A 22979-nucleotide genomic window follows, 5' to 3' on the forward strand; every position below is an offset into this window, starting at 1 on the left:
AATGATGTTAAAGTTATCCAATGAAAAATAAATGTTTGGCCTCCATGGAATACAGATATTTATTTTTTGCATAAGAGAAAGGTATTCTCCCCTCTAATATGGTGAATTATACAGTTTTAAGGACACCTGTGCTTAAATATTTTATGTTAAAATATAGAAATTTAAAGACTTCTTTAGAACAGGTTCTGCAAAAGTTGTCTATGTTTCTAATCCGCAGACTCTCTAATCCCATATTTCTATCTTTGCTTTTCTGTGTGACTCTTCCAAATTCTTTTGTCTCATCCCTTTTTTCTGTCCTCTTTTATCCCTACAGAATGAACATCACTCCAATTTTATCTCTTTTAACTGGCCACACTATGTAAGTTAACTTTACTATTTCACATTGTTGTTTAACTACATATCTTTGCTATTACATTTTGAAAAGTTAGAACTTTAAAAAATGCTTTCTAAATACTCAAAAAAAAATCCTTAAGTTGCTTTCACATCACATAATCTTTTGTTGATTCTCCGCTCTGTCAATCGACAGGTCAGTGGTCCTAAAATAAGGTGCCCTATGCTCCATGTAGACCAACATCCCAAAAAGTATCCTGAAAAACAAATATATGCAACATTTGCCTACTGTGCTGTATGGACAAAATGTAAGTGACCTTTTCCTGAAATGTGATTTTTGCATACTTAGGTGTAATGCAAAGTTTAAGAGAATCTGTAGATATTTTACCGACTTCAAGAATTAAATATTATTTTAAAATGACCAATCTTAACAAAACCCCATGAAAATAAATTCTGTTAAGAAAATTGCTTTTTTTTTTCCAATGGTGAAAGGATTCCCTATTTAATAAATGGTGCTGGGAAAACTGGCTAGCCATATGCAGAAAGCTGAAACTGGATCCCTTCCTTACACCTTATACAAAAATTAACTCCAAATGGATTAAAGATTTAAACGTTAAGACCTAACACCATAAAAACCCTAGAAGAAAACCTAGGCAATACCATTCAGGACATAGGCATAGGCAAGGACTTCATGACTAAAACACCAAAGGCAATGGCAACAAAAGCCAAAATAGACAAATGGGATCTAATTAAACTTAAGAGCTTCTGCACAGCAAAAGAAACTATCAATAGAGTGAACCGGCAACCAACAGAATGGGAAAAAATTTTTGCAATCTATCCATCTGACAAAGGGCTAATATCCAGAACCTACAAGGAACTTAAACAAATTTACAAGAAAAAAACAAACAACTCCATCAAAAAGTGGGTGAGGGATATGAACAGACACTTCTTAAAAGAAGACATTTATGCAGCCAAAAAACATATGAAAAAAAGCTCACTACCACTGATCATTAGAGAAATGCAAATCAAAACCACATTGAGATACTATCTCATGCCAGTTAGAATGGCGATCATTAAAAAATCAGGAGTCAACAGATGCTGGAGAGGATATGGAGCTATAGGAATGCTTTTATACCATTGGTGGGAGTGTAAATTAGTTCAGCCATAGTGGAAGACAGAGTGGCTATTCTCAAGGATCTAGAACCAGAAACAGCATTTGACCCAGCAATCTCATTACTGGGTATATACCCAAAGGGTTATAAATCATTCTATTATAAAGACACGTGCATATGTATGTTTACTGCGGCAGTGTTCACAATAGCAAAGACTTGGAACTAACACAAATGCCCATCAATGATAGACTAGATAAAGAAAATGTGGCACATATACACCATGGAATAATATGCAGCCATAAAAAGGATGAGATTACGTCCTTTGCAGGGACATGGATAAAGCTAGAAACCATCATTCTCAGCAAACTGACACAAAAACAGAAAACCAAACTCCGCATGCTCTCACTTATAAGTGGGTGTTGAACAAGAAGAACACATGGACACAGGAAAGGGAACATCACACCTGGGGGCCTGTCAGAGGTGGGGAGCTAGGGGAGGGATAGCATTAGGAGAAATACCTAATGTAGATCACAGGTGATGGATGCAGCAAACCACCACGGTATGTGTATACCTATGTAACAAACCTGCACAGTCTGCACATGTACCCAAGAACTTCAAGTATAATAATAACAATAACAAAGAAAATTGCTTTTTTTTTTTGAGATAGGGTCTTGCTCTGTTGCCCAGGCTGGAGTGCAGTAGTCTGATCTTGGCTCACTACAACCTCAACTCCTGGGTTTTAGGGATTCTCCTGCCTCAGCCTCCTGAGTAGCTGGGACTACAGGCACATACCACCATGCCCAGCTAATTATTTGTATTTTTAGTAGAGACAGGGTTTTACCATGTTGTTCTCGAACTCCTGACCTCAAGTGATCCACTTGCCTTGGCCTCCCAAAGTGCTAGGATTACAGGTGTGAGCCACCATGCCCAGCCAAGAAAATTGCTTTCTTAGGGGGGTCTTCAAAGATTCTTTATGTAACTTATGTAATCAATTATTAACTGTCATAGCATCAAATGAAAATGTAATTAGGAATAATCTGAAAAGTGTACTGCATTATTTCTTATTATATGTAAATTTGTACATGCAAAATCTGACTCTTGAGCCAGTCGGTATTTCATGGCAGCATTTCGTAAACCATTTGAGGTATATTACAGGTCAGAGAAATATTAACAGGTGTTTTTGTATACTAAACATTTAGAATTCACAAAAGGAACAAGGTCTCATCACTCTCAAATTATTGGAATTAAACAAAACATTTATAATCCTCGTATTTGGAAACACTCTGTTGCTCCTAAATTAGAATATTTTAAAACTTGTTAACGATTTCATTTTTGGATTACCGACTGATTTTCTTTCTAATGTTGGAATTGTGCATTTTGCCATTGGCTTATTTGGTTATCTCGGGTAGTCTTTAATTCCTTTGTACACTCATTTTTGTTGTCTACTTTACCTGAAGTACATAACACATCTTTTGAGTTTCTATTGATCTGTGAATACATTCATTCTGTGAATACACTCATGAGATATAAACCGCTACGTGTCAGGCACTATTCTAGGCACTTGGGATGCAGCAATGACAAACAAGACCCTGCCTTGTGGAGTTTACATGCTAGCATGTGGAGAAAGACAATAAACATACTAAAATTAGCCATATGTTTATTAGAATATGATCCATGCTATGAAAAAAAGAGTATGGTAAGGGGGATGGTGAGTAGGGAGGGGGCAGGTTTCTGTGATAATTAGGGAATTCAGGGTAGGCCTCATAGAGATGAGATTCAGGCAATGACTTAAAGGAGGAAAGAGACATCCAAGAGGATCTATGGAGTAGGAATGATCCAGACAGAGAAGACAGAAAAAAATCCCTAAGTCAGGGGCATGTTTGGTGCATTAAAGGAACAGGAAGGAGGTCAGTGCAGACGGAACAGAGTAATAAAAGAGAAGAGCAGAAGATGAGTCCAGAAAGGGAAGAAGGGGTCAGATGATAGAAAGCCCTGTGGACATCTGCAAGGACATCAGCTTTTATGAGTATGCAGAGGGGCCACTGCAGGGATCTGCGCAGAGAAGGCACATGATCTGACGTTTTTTTAAAGAGATTGCTCTGGCTGTTATGCTGAGGATGAACTCCAGAAGGACAAAAGTAGAAGCAGAGAGACAAGTGGGAGGCTACCTCAGTAATTCAGGTGGTTCAGATGGGAAGGGGCAGGGGATAGAAGACAGCAGTGAGAGTGGCAAGAAGTGGTTATATTTTGGTTATAATTTGAAGGCAGAGGCACAAGCACTTCCTGATGTGGAGCATGAGAGGAAGAGGGAAAGGGCAAGGGTGCATTTTCCATCAACTGAGATGGGGTAGGGTAGAGGAGGAGCAGGTTTTGGTGGGGGCAGGTGCAGAGAAGGCATCAAGAGTTCAGATTTTGAACATATTCAATTTAAGCTATTGATAAGACATCCAATGGAGATGCTGAGTAGGTAGTTGAAGTTCAGGGGATAGAGGTCTGGACCAAACCATTTGGGAGTCAACAGCATATAGATGGACTTTAAAGCCTTAAGGATAGATGAGATCACCAAGATGGTCAGTATAAGATGAGAAGGGAGGAGAGGTGAAGAGAAGATTGCTCCCTGGATCACAGTAATGCTAAGAGGTTGGGAAGAAGAACATAAACCAGCAAAGAAGATTGAGGAGGTACCTAGGTGGCAGGAGGAAGACAAGACCAAGAGACTGCAATTTCACTTGAAATTAATGGTGAAAGATTATCAGGGAGGGTGTGTATAAGTCAGCATCCAACTGGGAGACTGAATGCAGAAAATTTAATGTAAATAATTATTAAGCATGAAGTCGCTAGCAAGGTAACAAAAAGGGCAAAAAGAGAACTGTAAAGTATCACAAAAGTAGCAACTGCAAGGAAGAAAAGATATAACCTCTAGGGTTGGGGGAGCAAAGGTTTGAGTTTTAATTATTAAATAAGCTTAGAGAAAGGGCCCTACAGAGCTGAAACTCAGACTTCTGAGAAGCAGGTGCTGGTCAACTGGTTCAAGAGACTGAGAGAGAACCCCTGGGTTCCTTTGTTTAAAAAAGGGTGCCAGCTACCCTGGGCTTGTGTCTGTGAGAGGGCTATGATGAGGCCGTGTATCCATTTCCTAAGGCTGCCCTACAAATTACCACAATCTTTAAAGCAACAGAAATGTGTCCTCTCGTAGTGTGGAAGCTAGAAGCCTGAAATCAAGGCATTGGTGGTGGCAGGGCCATGCTCCCTCTGGAGACCTTAAGGAGGAATCTGTTGCCTGCCTCTCCTAACTTCTGGTGGTTGCCAGCAATCCCTGGCATTTCTTGACTTGAACATGCGTCATTCCAATCTCTGCCTCTGTCTTCAAATAACCTTATTCTAAGGACACCTTGGATTTAGGGCCCACCTTCATCCAGTATGACCTCATCTTAACTAATTTCATCTGCAAAGATCCTATTTCCAAATAAGGTCACATCTGAGGTTCTGGGAGAACATGACTTTTTGGAGGACATTATTCAACCCAGAGAGACAGCTTCTGCAACTGTGGGAAAAACTGCAAACTGAAATCATCTGCTGAAATAGGAAGAAACTGCCTCTTCCGGGGTGAATAAGTTTTTCTAAGACATGACACCCACAAGAACCACATGCAGATGAGAAGGGAATGGGAAAGAGCAGGCCCCTTCTTCTTTCTCCAGCTTCCCAGTCTCTCTAATCTCCCTCTAGTATCTTCTATTTGCAGAGCCTACCATGGAGCCATCTCAGGAATATAGTCTGCAGAGTTCCATCTCCACCATCGCAAACAGAATGTAGGAAGGTAGGTTTGGAGCTAGAGAGTATCTTAATACTTAGCACAAGAAGGATGTGATTGTCTATGTCAGAAGTTGCTGACAAAGCCCTATTCACTAGTAGCTATTGAAGAAATGTTTTTGGAGCCAGGCACAGTGGCACACACCTGTAGTCCCAGCTGCTTGGGAGACCAAGGCAGGAGGATTACTTGAGCCCAGGAATTTGAGGCTGCTGTGTGCCATTATCAGGCCTCTGAGTAGCCACTGCACTCCAGCCTGGGCAACATAGCAAGACCTGGTCTCTTAAAAACGTTGCTGATAAATATAGAAATATAAGAACTGTGAATTGTCCCCTGAATTTAGCTTCAATTGTTTTCTGATCAAATAAGTTGAGGAAATTTTGTTGTGCTTTTTGTTGGACTAGCCAGACATTTCAGCACTTTGGCCAGCTCCCTTCCTGTAGGGCTTGGCCAATCCTGCCATTAGAACAGCTAACAACGGACACACACAGGCACACATCTACAAAATGCTCATAGTGCTACCCACAGCTATCACATATACTGTCACTCCTCTCTGCTGACTTGTATTCTGATGTTTGCAATGAGTTAAAGTCGCCTAAGAAATGAACATATTTCTAGGGCCTTCCATTGACTACATAAAGTTGATCATGATGTATATACTTTTCATACACTTCTGGATTCAACTTGCTAGTATTTTCCTGAGGGTATCTGCGTCTATGTTCATGAGGGATATTTTTCTGTAGCTTTGTTTTCTTGAAATATCTTTGTATGGTTTTGTATTAGGGTAACATTGTCCTCATAAAATGAGTTGGAAAATGTATCCTCTTTTGCTATATTCTAAAAGAACTTGTTTAAATTAGATATTATTTCATCTTTAAATGTTTAATAGAATTCATGAGAAAACACTTTAAAATTTAATTCTACCAATCTCATAGAACTGCGAGGTTTAAATGAGATAATGTATATAAACAGCCTAGGTGTCCTAACAGCATACAGGCATTCAATAAATATTTGCTATTAGTCTATTAATCAAACTTAATATAAGTAACTGGCGTATTGCTAGAAGAGCATACAACTGCCCGGTGAAGCTATGGCTGTCTTTATGTGCCATAGGCTGACATGCAAACCCATCTAGGTTGGCCAGAAGTGGTAATGGTGAAAACTCCAGAGATTAACAGAATCCAAAGGAGACGAATTTCAGGTTTCTTTGCTATAATCCTTACATATCCTTTTAAGACACATAGTGAAGGGGCATTAACATTTAAGAGAATTTCAGTATTATACTACTTGAAATATTTTGTTTTATAAATTATTCTCTAAATTTCTATGTGCTCAGGAGAAACATGATGCTATTTACTAGAATCTTTAAATTAGGAATAAGCTCAGATGTAGATGAATAATATATCAAAATTCCTCCCTCTCTCCCTTTCTCCTTCTGCTTTGCATTTCAGTGACTACAAAAAGGTATTAGGACTAAATACAGAATGGTAAATAATGAATCAAAGGTGCTACAACTTTAGAGATCCATTAAACAAAATACTAAATATTTCAGCAGTTTTAATTATGCATTATTGTATTCTTTTACACATTCCTATATTGCCTTATGGACTGATCCTCTAACAGAATGGGGAGAGGAAGCAGTGACACATGCCAGGTTCTGTAAGAAAAAGCACTTGTGTCAATGTTCAATAGAATATTAACGAACAAAACTAATTTAAAAAATCTAGCTCTTCCAAACGTTAAGGCTGACTCTGGATACAAACAGAGAGGCCTCAAGCCTTGGCAGTTCTAGGTTGGTGATAATCACAGAAGCACATCAATGAAAGAGACTGCTAAAGTCAGGGTCATGCTTTTCTAAGTGATTAATAATGTATATTTATTCAACATCTCTCAATAAGGCTACAAGTAAACCATCTAAAACCAAATGAGTCTTTATAATGCTCTCACATGGCTCTGCAGAACACACAGATTCCCTTGGTATATGTGCAGAACCTGCGTTTTTAAGCCAGACAAGTATAAAACCTCTATTTAAAGCTCTGCGACCTTGAGCAAGTAATATATATTCTCTGGGATTTTGCCCTTTCCTTTCTAAAATGCTGATTCATTCCATCTATAATGATTGTGCCAAGCCCTGCGTCACCTCCTGGGTTCACCAGAGTGAACTTTCAAAATACAGACAAGGGAATGAGCATTCACAGCATAGAGTAATTGTTACTGGATAACACAACCCATTGGGAGTGTGTACATTGGAAGGATGCCTAAGTTGGACCTTAGAAGATAAGGTCTTTAGTTGAGTCGTGAAGGGTGAGAATTAGCTATGTGATCTGGTGGGTGGGTAGAGGGTGAGGTGGAGAGTCCCCAGGCAGGCAGAGGAGAACAGGATGCCATCAAGGGCTTGAGGGAGTGCACTGTGGTTCTGGTAAAGAACTGCTAATTTATATTAAGTGAAGAGACAGCCATTGGTGATTTTAAACACAAGAACAGACAAGGTGTTTTTGTGTTTTACAAAAGTCATTCAGGTAGGGTAATGGTATGAAGATGGACAAAACTGAAGTCCGAAGATTCTGTTAGGAAATTGTTATATTATTCCATGTGAGAGATGACAGTGGCCTGGACTGAGGATGTGATAAAAACTAAATACCAGTGGCCAGCAGCACAGCCAGCATGTGTTGGAAACCTTGCATATGTTAGTTGCCTTCTTTCTTCTTTCCCTTCTACTCTATCTCAATGTCCCCACAGTCATGCAGTAAAGCCTCTCTACAATGAATAAATTTACAAAGAAATGTTCTTCATAGCAGAGACTGTCATGTGTCAATAGGAGAACATATATTCTATTTTTGGCCACCTATGGAGGAATTTCTAATAAATGTTGATATAAATGCAATTTTCTTGCAACAAAACTATGTCTCAGTTTCTTACAATGAATTTTATCATAATTATTGGCATTTACTGTCTCTGACATCAACTGGTGCACTGTCTTCATAGAATTTAAGTATGATTTGAAAGCTCTTCTGATATTTTCATTTTTATTTTCTAATTGTCCATCTCAACCCCTCTAGACTGTAAATTCCTTGAGAATAGGCACTTTGTTTTCTAGGTCCTACCTCCCACAGCTGGGGCAGTGCCTAGCACTTAAGAGATGTGATAAATACATATGGGCTAACCACTTCACAGAATGAATGAAGAACAGAATTTCATCTCTACGAAGTAATGAAAATTAGCCACTCGTAACTGCTATCTGTACCCCAAGGCTATTCCTGCCCTAAGCCACTGTACACTGATTTCAAATTAAACTTTCTAAATGTGTGATTCTGATAAAGGTAATTTCTGCTGAAATTGAGCCCAAACTGCCACACCTGACCTTTACAGAGTCTCACCCACCCTTCAGCTAAATCACTCACCACTGCCTGTGTTTTTGTCCTCTCTCCCAGACCAACAGGACACTTGTCACCTCCCAAATCACCCAGGGTTCTCCACCTCTGCACCCTAGTCACAAGATTCCCTCTCCTCATACACCCTGCATCTCCCTCTTTTGACCTGATAAAACTTACCTGCACTTTAGGGAGAATGTCAAAAGGCATTTTCTAAATCAGTGGTTCTCAAATGAGGGCAATTTTGCACTCCCCAAAACCCTTAACCTTGGGGACATGTGGAAATATTTGGAAACATTTTTGGTTGTGACAATGCAGGGGAAAAACGCTACTGTTATCTAGTAGGTAGAGGCCAAGGCTGTCATAAGCCATCTTACAATGCATAGGACAGCCTCCATCAACAAAGAATTATCTGGCCCAAAATGTCAGTAGTGCTGACGTTGAGAAACCCTACCTTGAGCAAACACCAGACTGCCGCCTTCAAGCCACCGTGGAGCTCTGGACTTCTTTTACTGAACCCGCAAATCCGCACTCTGTTGCAGAGTACTGATAGACAACGTGTCTGCGGTCTCCCTCACAGGTGTGCATGCTTCTGAGATCACGGGCTGTTTCCCACCCACCTCAGTTCTTGTAATTAGCATAGCATATCCCTTGCACAAGGGAGATGGCCGATTTGTTAGCTGAAATTGATTAAAATTTCTATTTCACTTTTTAAAATATTTCAGTTATCTCCTAATGCCTATTTTCTTCAATCCTGTTAAGAAGAGAAAGTAGGCATTATCTTTTGGCATAGGCCCTTTACTTAAAGACTGTTATTAAATCATTTGTGTGACTTCTTATCTCCAGAGAAATTCTAGCACCTTTTATGATCCCATAGGAAAGAGTGCTCTTTAAGGGCAATAACTGATGCCAAGTTGAATTAAACGTAGTTTTGATGCTGGTTTTCTTACATACTGTGAAGCGGCATTTATTTTATTTAGCACAGCTGTAGCTTATGAACTAATAAGCAAATAAAGAGCCAAACTTGACCTCCAGTTGACCCAAAGGCAGCTTAAAATGCACCAGAACTAAAAAGAGTCATGATTTATCTAAAATGCCTCCTTTTCCTATTATCCTAATATTTAAAAAAAGCTAAAAGGAATTTACTAATTTTATGGCTAATTGATATAGTAAATGTTTACTGAGCATCTTACAAAGATTTTGGCCAATTTACTGACAAAGTTGTACATTCAGAGACTTTGGGCACATTCTAAAAATTCAAATAAGAGCCAGAATTTACATCTAACCACAACTCTCAATGTTACTACTTCTGAGACATGAGAAATCTGTTAGCCTAAGAAATATACATACACAGATACATATTAGTTTTTAGAACTAACCTTGAAATTTTGGATGAGATATTCAGCTTGGAAGAAGGAAAACCTGGTGGTATGATCAGAAAATAGAATATGAATCCTTCTTATCATTAATAGAGGGTTAAGCTGAACTTTCTTGAATATTAACCCAAATGGCCTGCAGGCTGAGAATGAGAGCAATACTTGTCTGAGAAGCTGTTACATTGAGAAGCTAGAGGTCCTGATTCCCAATGCTGTCAGTCAAAGACAGTGAAAACTGCTATGAAAGAGACTTCTGTGTTGTCATATGTCAGCCAGACTGAAAATCAGTGGTTGGTTATCCTGGAATAGAAGAAGGAAACCCTTCAAAGCAGAAAAGTACAGTGTGATCAGAGAACCCTGAGAAGGCATTTAATGACGTCATGATTTCCTGAGTGAAGATGTTATAACTCATCACTAGCAGCAATAGGACATGAAGACAAGACACACACACACGAGCAAAAGAAAGCACTGCAATGGCAAACAGGAGGTACAGTAAAATTAACTTCAAAAACATCACTAGAAGTCTCAAGACCTCAGGTATACATTTTATAGCACTTCAATCTTAGGCAAAGGTAGCTCATCATACAATTTTTAAATTTTGTAGTACCCAATTTCAAAATCATCTAGTAAGAAAAAAAGATTCTAAGCCAGCAGATCAGATACAGCATGAACTGTTATTTTCCATCATATTGGGACTTTTGATAAGTGAAATAGGACATTACACCAACTGTCTGACATGATAATCAACATAGTAACTCATGGGGTAATAATAAGGTAATAATATAATGTGGTAGTAAGGAAGTACATAATGCCCCAAAGCTGGGAGCAAATAAATTAGTTCTTCATTGCAACGCATCCCTTTAAACTTCGTTCAGATTCTCCCCCATCAGTGGACAACTTACGCAGAGCTCCAATGCCTCCACATCTTCTAGGGCCAGCAGGTTTTGCTGATGTCAGCCCATAAGAAGAATCGCAGGCCTCAGAAAGATGGCGTCCTCGGAGCAGGCAGAAGAGCCGAGCCAGCCAAGCTCTGCTCCAGGAAGTGAAAATGAACTGCCTCGAGAGCCGCTGATTGCCAGGGCAGTTAAGTTTCTCCAGAATTCCCGGGTCCGCCAGAGCCCACTTGCAACCAGGAGAGCATTCCTTAAGAAGAAAAGGCTGACAGATAGATTGATATGGCCTTCCAGCAGTCGGGCACTGCTGCGCATGAGCCTTCATCCTTGGGCCCAGCCACACAGGTAGTTCATGTCCAGCCCTGTCACCTCGTATCTCAGCCATACAGCCCCGCAGGCTTCCGATGGCGAGATCATGGAGCCCTGGCCACTATCACAGCGGGCATCGCATTTGGCTTCCACCAACTCTATAAGAAATACCTGCTCCCCTTCAACCTGGGAGGCCGAGAGGACAGGAAGCAGCTGGAGAGGATGGAGACCGTTCTCTCTGAGCTGAGTGGCAGCGTGGCCCAGACAGTGACTCAGTTCCAGACGACCCTCACCTCTGTCCAGCAGCTGCTGATTCTGCAGCAGCAGAAGATCCAGGAGCTCGCCCACGAGCTGTCCACTACCAAGGCCACTACATCTACCAGCTGGATCCTGGAGCCCCAGAATATCATGGAACTCAAGTCTGAAATTAACTCCTTGAAAGCACTTCTTTTAAATCAGAGGCAGTTCCCTTCATCCCAGTCAGTCCCGAAGATCCTCCTGGCAGATCCCGGTCAAGCCACCGTCTCCCTCCAGCCCCGCAGCTCTGAACCAGCACAACAGCAGCTGGCATCGCACCTGTCAGCAGCGAGTCCAGGTCGTCCTCGCCTGGGAGGGAGGGCCACAGCCCCTAGGGCTCCGCGGCCACCTACCATCTGCTGGGCCCCCAGGAGGAAGGCGAGGAGGGGGTGGGCGTCAAGGACCAGGTGCAGATGGACTTGCAGGGCGAGGAGGGGAAGACACGAGGAGGACAGGAGGACCAGGAGGAGGGTTGCCTGGGGGTGCAGAGGTCCGACCGTCCCGTCGGGGCGGGGACGGGCAGATCAAGGAGCAGGTGGAGAAGCTGCTGCGGCCCGAGGGCGCCAGCAACTAGAGCGAGATAGGACTGTATATAATTGTAATAAGAACCAATTGCCACTAAAAAAAATCACATAATTCTCCCGATATTAAATAAAGCTGCAGGTATAAGATGGCCTGGCTTCATGCCTCACGTTTAATTATATTAATCACTGGCTTTTCTACTCAGGCTTTCTGGGAAGTGGATGTTAACCTTTACAGTTTATTGTTTTTGTTTTGCTTTGTTTTGTTTTGCATTTACTGCCGTTGAATATAATCAAACTTTGTGCACACACATCTGTATGCCAAAGGCAGGCATGATCATTCTGTATCAGGTTCAGAGTAACGAATGTTTGGAGAAACAATTAGCTGTAATGTATTTATCAATAAATGAGGATAGCTCTGCCTCAACAGCAACCTCTTCTGCGTGCCACAGATAGAGTGTGATGCCCTTATCAATACTCCAGCTTTAGATAAAATGTAAAACTATAAAGTCTCTATAAGAAAGCATTGAAGGAAATCTACATAACCTTGTGTTTGTTGGTGAGATTTTTAGACACCATACCAACAGCATGATCCATGAAAGGAAAAAAAGACAAAAATTTGACTTTATTAAAATTTAAAAACCTTTTTTATCAAAAGACATTTTCAATAGTATAAAAAGACAAGCCACATTAGGAGGAAATATTTGCAAACACATATCTTATTAAACACATATCTGGTATCCAGAATATACAAATAACTCTTAAAACTCAACAATAAGAAAATAAGCAACCCAATTGAAAAATAGCAAAATATACAGACACCTCACCATAGAAGATATACAGAAGGTGTGGTATGCAGAAAAATTGTTCCCCAAAGATATATTCATTTCTTGATCCCCCTAACCTGTGAATATTACCTTACACAGCAAAACATGCACAAAAATGTTCATAGTTTATTGTTACTAGCTGCAAGCTGTAAACAAATATCTATCAACAGATAAACAGAGAAACAAATTGTGGTATATTCGCATAATGTAATACTATGTATTCAGTAATAAAAAAGATTTGACTATTGATACACATAAAAACATGAATCTTTTCAAAAATACTGTTAAAGAGAACAGACACATGAGAGCATACTGTATGGTTCCTTTTATTTAAATTTCAAGTAAACACAAAACTAATCTTTGGTGATAAAAATTAGGACAGTGTCTCTGGGAAAGGAGGAAATGAATGAAAAGGGATACAGGGAGCTTTCTAAGGTAATGGAGATATGCTTTTGGCTACATAGATGTACACACTTGTCAAACTGATCCAGCTCTATATTTATGATCTATGTTTTCTGTGGATAAAAATCATACCATCATGGATTTAATTGATAAAGCAAAATCAGTGCTCAGGAGACTCTCAGTTTCTTATAGCGCTGAAACTCCAAAGATACCATATTTATTTATTTATTTACTTGTTTGTTTATTTACAGGGTCTCACAATATTACCTAGGCTGGTCTGGAACTCCTAGGCTCAAGCAATCCTGCTTTGGCCTCGCAGGAACTACAAGTATGTGTGCTACTGCACCCAGCTCCAAAAACATTTCTTAAATAGACAGTAATGAATAGGGCAATGGGTAATATAATGGGCAACATCCTTAAAATAAATATGGGAAGTTTCTTAAAACTGTTTACTGGAATAGTGATGCCAAAGGGAAAGAAGACATTAGAAGCAAGTCTACAAGGGGAAAAAAATAATTTCATCAGAGTCCAGGGTTCGCTAGTGATTTTTCTTGGTCTGGTAATAAGAATTCAGAATATTTAGCACTGAGAGAGGGATGAATGCAATGTGTTTTATCCAGACCACTGCTGCTCAGAAGCCAGCTGATAGAAGAGAAATTTGAAGAGTCTGGAAGTCAGTTTGTTGCATTCCAAACCACTGGAGTGGGTTCAAGTTTGGAGGGTAAGATGATTAAGGCCTGGGTCTAAAGGACTGTGCAAGAACAGTTTTGTGAAATTCTGGACAAGATGTGGGGGTCAAATGACAGAATTGCTCATGAGGGGCTTAGAATTAGGTCACAAGCCAAGCTGCTTTGCAGTGCAGACAGCTATGTGTGCAATTAATTAGGGGCTGTTTTCTCTGCCTCTGCCTTGTGGACTGGATACCTTGCAGACTGGAAGTTCTGGGAACCCAAACAGCATTCTGGACACAGTCACACCAGTTGCATGTCCACTGGCAGTCGCAAGGCTCTGCCAAGCAGCTTCTCAGGCCTTGTGCATGGAACAATGGAACTCAGAGCAGGAGAGGGAACTTGATAAGCACATCCAAAGGACTGAAGTCAGGACAGTGGGAAATAGTTATTACTGGAAGGAGCATGCAAGGGGCCTCTGGGGCATTAGAAATATTATTTCTGTTTTTTGATGGGTGCTCTATAAAGAGATGTGTTCAGTTTGTGAAAATCAACTCAGCTGTACCTTTATCGAGCACGCACTTTTCTTTCTGTATAATGTGCTTTAACAAAAAGGTTTAAAAATAATTTAAAATACTTCCAGCCCTATGTGTCCAGTGCCAGAAGTTACAAAGATCCCAGTGGTTCGCCTCTTCCTCAAGGTATAAGAGTCTAGCAGGGATATACTCATAAAGCAGCCGCCATGACACAATATGAGAAGCACTCCAAGGCTGGAGCTGCAAGGGGCCGAGGAGAGACTGACAGAGAACTGTGGAGTCTCAATCCTCTTTTGAACTGAGGATTGAAGGATGACTAGGAGACGTTTCCATAGATAAACATCTGTAGGGTGGGAGTTGGGGAAAAAGAGATGGGAGGAGGGAGAACATTCCCAGCCCTCGGAAAGAGAAGATAAAAAATTGCCAATCTCCCATCCTATCAAACACACAGTCATAGTACAGCGAAAAGTGTGCCTAAAAGCAAAATATTTCAAGTATTAATACAGGCTTTTGACAGCTATTGGACAAATAAGATTTACTGAGGATGGGAGTGGAGGAATGGGGGTCTATCCTCAGCTCTAATTGCCTAAGTCAGCAATAAGCAGCCCCTGCTCAAAGGCCACTGTATTGAATGTTTATAGCTATGTTCCTTTTTCATTCAAAATGAAAATAGTTTTATTGAGTACCAAAGCAATTTATGTTCTCACAACTTAGATGACTTCTCTTACATTATTGCCTGGAATAATATCCATGAGAAAAACGGGTACTGCTTTCTTAGCCACAAGAGCACTAATATGTATACATGTTAGAAAAATAGCATTGCAGCTGTATATTGAAATTAATATTTACCACCTCTACTAGTGCCTTAAGTACAAAAGTTATATGTGCTTACTGTTGACAACTCAATTCCGAAATATATAAAGTAAACTATGTAAGGTCCTTTCCATATCCCTAAAAGAAAAAGTTTGGTCTTTATTCTTCCAGACTCTGTAATATACATGAAATTCTTTTTAGTAGAATCATACTACATATTCTGGTCATAAATTCCTATATTAAGAACATCTTCAAAATATTTCCATTTTACTATGTAGGTTCACCTCATTCATTTCAGTGGCTGTGTAGTATTTCACTATTTGGATCAACCATAATTAACGTGATCAGGCTCTGACAGACATATAGGTTCTTCCATTTTTTCACCACTACAAACAATGATGCAATAAACATACAAAATTCTGATGATTTATCTTAGTATTCTGATCCCTTTGAGCATGTCTAGAAGGGGAGGGGCTAAGAAGTCTCCAGATTTTATCTCATCTCAGAAGCTGAGCAGGGTCAGGCCTGATTAGTACTTAGTTGGGAGACCACCTGGGAATATGAGCTGCTGTAGGCTTAAAAAAAAAAAAAGTCTCCTAGAAAGCTTATTCTGAGTGAAAGGCAATTTGGGGCCCATTATTTATGGTCCTAGGACAATGGCCTTGCATCAGAAGGGGAGAACTGATTACAAATACAGGGCACTGTATCACTTAGAGTGTCCATATACCAGCCCTCATACATTCACACATTGTCTAAACTCTCCGGGGACATGGAGAGCACAGGGCAGCATCAGCAGATTCCACAGCACTGGAGCCAAGGTGTTCCGGGCAGTGAGAGGCAGGCTGGGCAACACTGTGGTAATGTTGCTGCAGGGACCAGAGCAGGGGACAAAGACTACAGGAGCAATCCCCAAAGACTTAAAGAATAGTGAGGAATCTTTGAAGCAGGCTGCGAATGCCACAATTGGGATCAGAAGAGAACCGGAGAAGTGATTACAGTTGCTATTGTGAGTCTATAATTTCTACCTCCACATGGATGTGGCCAACAGGAAACACAGGTTGCAAATTTAATTGGATGCTTCAAAAAGTAATAATCTTTACACTTAAATTGTTGTGTGTTCAGTGCAGCTAGTAATGTGTTAAATATGCATCGACTGGAGCATGCTGTCATGTGTTGAAAAGAATGGTGTGAGGGCAAACGTGACAATGGCTCCATGGATTTACTAGAATATGATTTCTTGGATATGAAGCACAAAAATGAAATAAAATGGGCATGCTTAGAACTATGTAAAAAAGTGATATTAAAATACGTGTATTTTAAAAGAGGCTACTTGGAGCTTGAAATGACAAAGTGGGTCACCTTCTCTACCCGCTGCCAAAATGCATGGCTGTTCCTTGCTGCAGAAGCTCCCGTGCTGCGTGACACAGCTGGGTAATTTAAAGCAAAGAATAAAATATCTCAGATATTTCTCTTAGATAAATTTTAGCACCCCAAGTTTACTATTTATCCTGCATAAATCTGCAGATTTTAAAACCTAAATATTTGAAGAGATAGCATCTTAGAAATCAAGATGCTGGCATTCCTGGTGTTTCTACAAAGGCAGAACTAGAACTTCAAGTTCCAATTGTTCAGCAACTGCAGGAGCAGTGATGGCAGTGAGGATTCACTGCAGTCACCAAAGAATAGGAGAACTAAGGTGTCTCGAAAAGCCCCAGATGCTCATTCAAAGGTCTGGACACACTGGATGGTTGTAATCAGGTGAAGACAGGCAGGGTGTATTGGAAAGAATACTGAACTAGTGTCTGCTTACTTGGTTTAGTTAATTATAAGCCATGCATCTCAGGAAAATTACAAGTTCTCTGAGTAATGAGAGGCCCAGGGTTACCATAAAGACTAAATACAATGCATGTGCTGGATACAAATATGCATAACTTAACAAGACCAGCTACACAATTGGCAGGGCCCAATGCAAAAGGAAAACATGGGACCCCCTTATTAGTGACAGCAGAACACTGAACCAAACATAGGGCTCTTCTAAATGCAAAGCTTAGTGTGACTGTTCAGGCTAAAGACTCATGAAGCTGGCCCTAGGTGTTACCAATCCACAGATAGATGCTCCTTGAGAACAGGACTTTTATAACTGCATAGCTGAATCCTTCAGACTACCTTGTATTTGATAAATACTCAGGAAACATTGATTGCTTCTGAAATTGCAGTGTAATGAAAAGAAAATGGAATTTTGTACATCAAAAAGGTATCCTCTCATTTTACAAGACAAATATAGAGACAAAAGAAAAGACACCTTTTAAAGTACAGTGCCTATGAAGTAACATGCTGGGAGCTTTGTGTATATTTTCCTTATGTAATTGCTACATAAAATCCTAAAAAGTAGATTACAAAATCATCTTTTCACAGCTAAAAAAATTTAGGCTTAGAGAGGTTAAGAAACTTGTTCATGGTTAAAAATACTCAACATATCTGATCATTAGAGAAATGCAAATAGAAACCACAATGAGATACCTTCAAACACCAGTCAGAATGGTGAGTATTAAAAAGTTAAAAAACAACAGATGCTGTCAAGGTTGCAGAGAAATAAGAATTGCTTTTCCATTGTTGGTGGGAATGTAAATTAGTTTGACCATTGTGGAAGACAGTGTGGTGATTCTTCAAAGATCTAAAACCAGAAATACCATAAGATCTAGCAATCCCATTCTGGGTATATAAACAAAGGACTATAAATCATTCTATTACAAAGACACATGCATAGGTATGTTCATTGCAGTACTATTCACAATAGCAAAGACATGGAATCAACCTAAATGCTCATCAATCATAGGGTGGATAAACAAAATGTGGTACATATATACTATGGAATACTATGCAGCCATAAAAAGGAACGAGATCATGTCCTTTGCAGGGACATGGATGTAGCTGGAAGCCATTATCCTTAGCAAACTAATGCAGGAATAGAAAACCAAATACTGCATGTTCTCACTTATACGTGGGAGCTGGACAAAGAGAATACATGGACACAGGGAGGGGAACAACACACACTGGGGTTGAGGAGAGGGAGAGTATTTGGAAAAATAGCTAATGCATACTGGGTTTAATACCTAGGTGACGGGTTGATAGGTGCAGCAAACCACCACGGAACACGTTTACCTATGTAACAAACCTGTACATCCTGCACATACATCCCGGAATGTAAAATAAAAATAAACATTAGAATTAAAAAAAAAGAAACTTGTTCATGGTTATACTGTTTTTCTCCAACAGGTCATTAATTCATTTGACAATATTTATTGAGCTCATATTATGCTCCAGATACTATTTCAAACAGGAGGGACAAATCACCAAGATTAATACGAGACCAATTTATCCCTAATCCTGTCCTCAGTCTCCTAGGGTTTGTAAATCGGTGAAGGGAGACTGGCATTAATAAAAGAGTCTCTTTTTTTTTAAAAAAAAAAAAAAGTAAATTGTAAAATTAGTGAGCTTCATAAACAGGATTGCTAGATTTGACAAATAAAAATATAGGACACTCAAATAATTTTAAGTTTTTGATATGCAAAAAAATAATATTTTAGTGTAAGTATGTCTGCTATGGTCTGAAAGCTGGTATCCCTCTCAAATTCATATGCTGGAACTTAATTTCCAATGTGATGGTATTAAGAGGTGAGGCCTTCTGGGAAATAAGTAAGTCATGAGGCTTTCACCCTCATGAATAGGATTAGTGCCCTTATCAAAGGGGTTGAAGGGAGGTGCCTTGCCACATCCATGTGAGAACATCTATGAGGAACAGGCCTTGACCAGACACCTAATCTTCTGAGGGCTTGATCTTGGAATTCCCAGCCTCCAGAATTGTGAGAAATACATTTCCATTGTTTATGAATTACCCAGTCTAAAATATTTTGTTATAGCAGCTGGAACAGACTAGGGCAATGTCCCGTCCAATATTTGAGATAATTTATGTTAAAAATGTTTTATTGTTTATCTAAATTCGAATTTAACTGAGAATATTACAGTTTCTCTGACAACTTTATGAGGAAAAGTACACTGTATTAAAAGTAACCTCACAACAGAGGCTTAGAAGCTAGACTGAAATCTGAAGAGCATAATGAGTTAACGTGGTAGAGATAAGTTGGCGCAGGTTGCCGAAGGAGACTGATGATTAAAGTTTGCTGGGGATGGATGTGGTTTGGGGCTTATGTAAAATGAGGCTGCAGAAGTGAGCAGAGGCCAGACCACCTAGGGCTCTGAAGGCCATGCAAAGGTTTTCAGTCTTTATTGCATTAAACTGACCTGTCATTACAATGTTCCTTCCGTAAATGCGCCTCCTTTCTTTGACACCAAATATATAACTGTCTCCATGAAGTTGTTCCCAACCACCCATGTCACTCACTCCTATGACTTTTACCAAAGAAGTTAGTCCTCTTTACGTCTGTCTTGCCAAACAGAATGGTATTTCACTGAGGGCTTCCAGCAGGTACTTGGTAAATGTTAAAGGGGAAAACATAGCTTAGAAAGTCCATGCACTCTGGGTTCTTGTTAAGCCATTTAGTACTAATTCAAGTGCATCTGCACATGTGGTTTCCCTAGTGATAACATCTAACTCACTCAGCACAGCTTGATAAACAGCACATCCTGGTCTCAACCATGGAAGCATTAACTTAGAATGTCTAGAATGGGGCTCAGAAATTCTGACTTTAAAAAGCTCCCCATGAAAGTATGATATATACAACTATTTGAGAATCACTGGTCTATTGGCTACTCTAGGATTCTAATTCATAGGATTTCCAAATAGCAGAAAACAAGAGAAAGCTCTTGTTTCACTTGTCATAAATCTCACTGTACTCTTGACATATAAGACAGTTCAAGGCCGTCAGAAGACTGAAGCCCAACTGACAGCATCCAGTCTTAATCATTTGTACCATATACTATCTCTGGGAAAAGATTTAGCAAGCATATCGTGCATTAGGTCGTCAACAGAAAATGTTTTAAATGTCATATCAAATTTATCTATCTTCTTTATATTAAGCAGGAATTACTTTTCAAATTTGATCCCTAAAATTGTTTTAATTCATACGTCTAATGACATAATACAAAATCTAATAGACCATTTATCTACAAAAACAGAGCCTGTAGCTTCATGTAAAATTTCAACATGAGCTAATTAAAAAACAAAACAAAACACTTTTTCTATACTACTTATAAGCAAAGTTCAAACTTAAAAATATAACTCATCACATATTTCTCTGTTTCCTGGAGAGAAAGAATATTAGAACTAGAAAGGACCCAACCATCCAATCCATCCTGTCCATTTATGTCATTTTGTTCAATTCTACTCAATGGGGAAGCCATCCTAAAATGCAAATACTACTGCTGTCCTTAATTAGGAGGGGTTGTTTGTGTAAAATAAAATGTGTCTCAGTATTCCATTAAGGCATATTTCCAGCAAAAATTAAAATAGTAGCTTCATTCCCATTGTTATTCTCAGCTGTCTCAAATAAAGAAACAGTCTCCAAATTCAAACCACTGCAACATTTTACACTGGTTGCTCAACTGTGCAGAGACTGAAAAAGCAAAACAAAAGCAAAAACAATGTGGCAGTGTTGCATCACAACTACATAACACCTGCCAGGGGTGCCTTTCCTGGGTTTACAAATAGACTTCATTGAAATGATGAGTTTGTGTTTAAATGGAGAATAATATGCATGCTGTGAACCACAGTCAAACAGGAACCTCACCAGCATGGGACCAAGAAGTACGCTGGTGAATTGTAGGTTTTCCCCTGATATAGCAGCACAGAATGAGGCATTTTGCTTTCACTACTCACAGAAATCTACCATTATATGGAGTAATATGAATAACAACAGTGGGCTGGTTAAGGAGGCATTTTGACAAATTACATGCTTTTATTCATACAATATGTCATCAAGTTTGCTTAACACTCCTAATTATAGGAAATGGGTTTTCTGGTACTTGTCCTCATGTGATATATTGCACATTATGATGCTTTTGCTGTAATCGCCTGGAGATTGGGAACTGCATCCTATTACTTGAAGCATTTCCACAATTAAGGAATATGATAGGGTTAATAATGAATAGGGTTTTTACTACAAGTTCTTAGGCCAGTCTGCTTCTCAGATCAGAGAACCTACTTTCACTGTCATTGAGTCATGAAAAATAAATCTGATTTCTCCACCACATCAACAAAACACTCAAATGTGATCCAGAGGTTCTTTTTTTTTTCCTTATCCAGACAGTCAGCAGCTAATGGCATTAGACTGCATATTAGACTGTTAGGAAAAGTCTATTGTCTGCATTTGCTGACATTGAGGTCCAAATTTTATTAAAGAAACAATGCTGGGAAAAGTCTACAGAATTTTTTAAAACAGAAAATTGTGTGTGTGTGTGTGTGTGTGTGTGCGTGTGCGCGCGCGCGCGTGTGTGTGTGTGTGTAGGGGCCTTGTTTGCTAATATTTTCCATTCATAGAGAATTTGTATTTCCAAAGCCAAAGCTCTCTTAGATTACCTCTTTTGTCTTCAAAACAACCCTGTAAGGTACATAAGAGCTAGTATAAGCTATTTTTCACATTTCTCAAAGGTGGAAGATAAACCCAAGAGGCTGAGTAGCCTGCACAAGGTGACATAACACAATATTTAAGAAAATGGTGACGGGCATCTGTGTCTCTGGGTTCCTTGATAACTGCTTTTCTTCCTCCCTCCCTTTCTTTCTTCTTTCCCAGCCCAGCCCCCTTTCATTCATTTTGCCTATATACTGCAGATTTGGGCTCCTTCAGTAAAGCCAGTAGAAAAACTTTGTCATTGGGTTTCCAGAAAGTTGCCTTTAAAATAAGAATAGAATGGATCCGGATCGTGAATTCGGTTTACTATTTTCCACCGGAGAATGCATTATCAGTGGAGTTTTTAACGCGTGTTTTTATGCCGTGAAGGAGGAATGCGACATATTGTTTTGTAAGACATTCTTCAACCCCACTTAGAGGCCAGGTCTCCTGCCAAAAATTGTGGCGCAATGGGTTGGCATTATAGAACCTCACGAACCTCAATACCTAGGCGTTCACATGAAAACTTGCCACGAGCACGAGGCCTTTCCTAAGTTGCTATAGAAAATGAGTGAACGCCTAAGAGATTAGTGCCACATTCTTCAGAATTAAGGATAAGAATTAAACGGAAACTACCGTGCTATCAGTTAAGTATGAAGGGAGCAGTTTCAGCAGGAGAGGAGACCATCAGGGCATCCCTGTCTTGGAGCCTTAAAAAACTCCCCATCTCCTCGGTTCCCCGGGGAACGCCCGGTTGCTGCAGCGCCTTCCCGGCGCTGCGGCGCACTGCGGAGCCGCCTGCCCGCCTGGGCCGTGCGGGGCTTTCCTCGCCGCCCCGCGGCGCCGCAATCCGCCGGCCCCCCGCAGCCCCGCCGGGTCGCCACAGTCCGCGCCGAGCGCGCCGCGGGGCATCCATCAACCGAGAGCCTTTGACGCACACTTGCGCGTTCCCAGACGGAGACTCCGCCGCCTGCCTCCACCCGCCACCCCCGCCCTCCCCTCGCGGGTCTGCATTTGCATCACTCGCACACGTAGCGGGTGACGCGAGCGCCCCCAGCTCAGGCCGTCCGGGCGGCACCTCCAGCCCCTGTGACTCAGCCCCTCCCCCTCCGCCCCCGCGCGCCGCCGAAGGTCCCCGCACGCTCACAGA

The 22979-nt window shown here is 40.3% G+C and overlaps 1 protein-coding gene and 1 pseudogene across 3 annotated transcripts in view; one reads left to right on the plus strand and one right to left on the minus strand.

The window, feature by feature from the left end:
• Positions 1 to 22979, minus strand: part of SV2C (synaptic vesicle glycoprotein 2C) — a 269321-nt gene that overhangs the window by 245001 nt on the left and 1341 nt on the right. The window lies entirely within an intron of this gene.
• LOC116557241 lies at positions 10856 to 12118 on the plus strand (annotated as a pseudogene).

This window comes from Sapajus apella, unplaced genomic scaffold (genome assembly GCF_009761245.1).
Source record: "Sapajus apella isolate SASKATOON/1434 unplaced genomic scaffold, GSC_monkey_1.0 scaffold1, whole genome shotgun sequence".
Taxonomy (NCBI): Eukaryota; Metazoa; Chordata; class Mammalia; order Primates; family Cebidae; genus Sapajus; species Sapajus apella.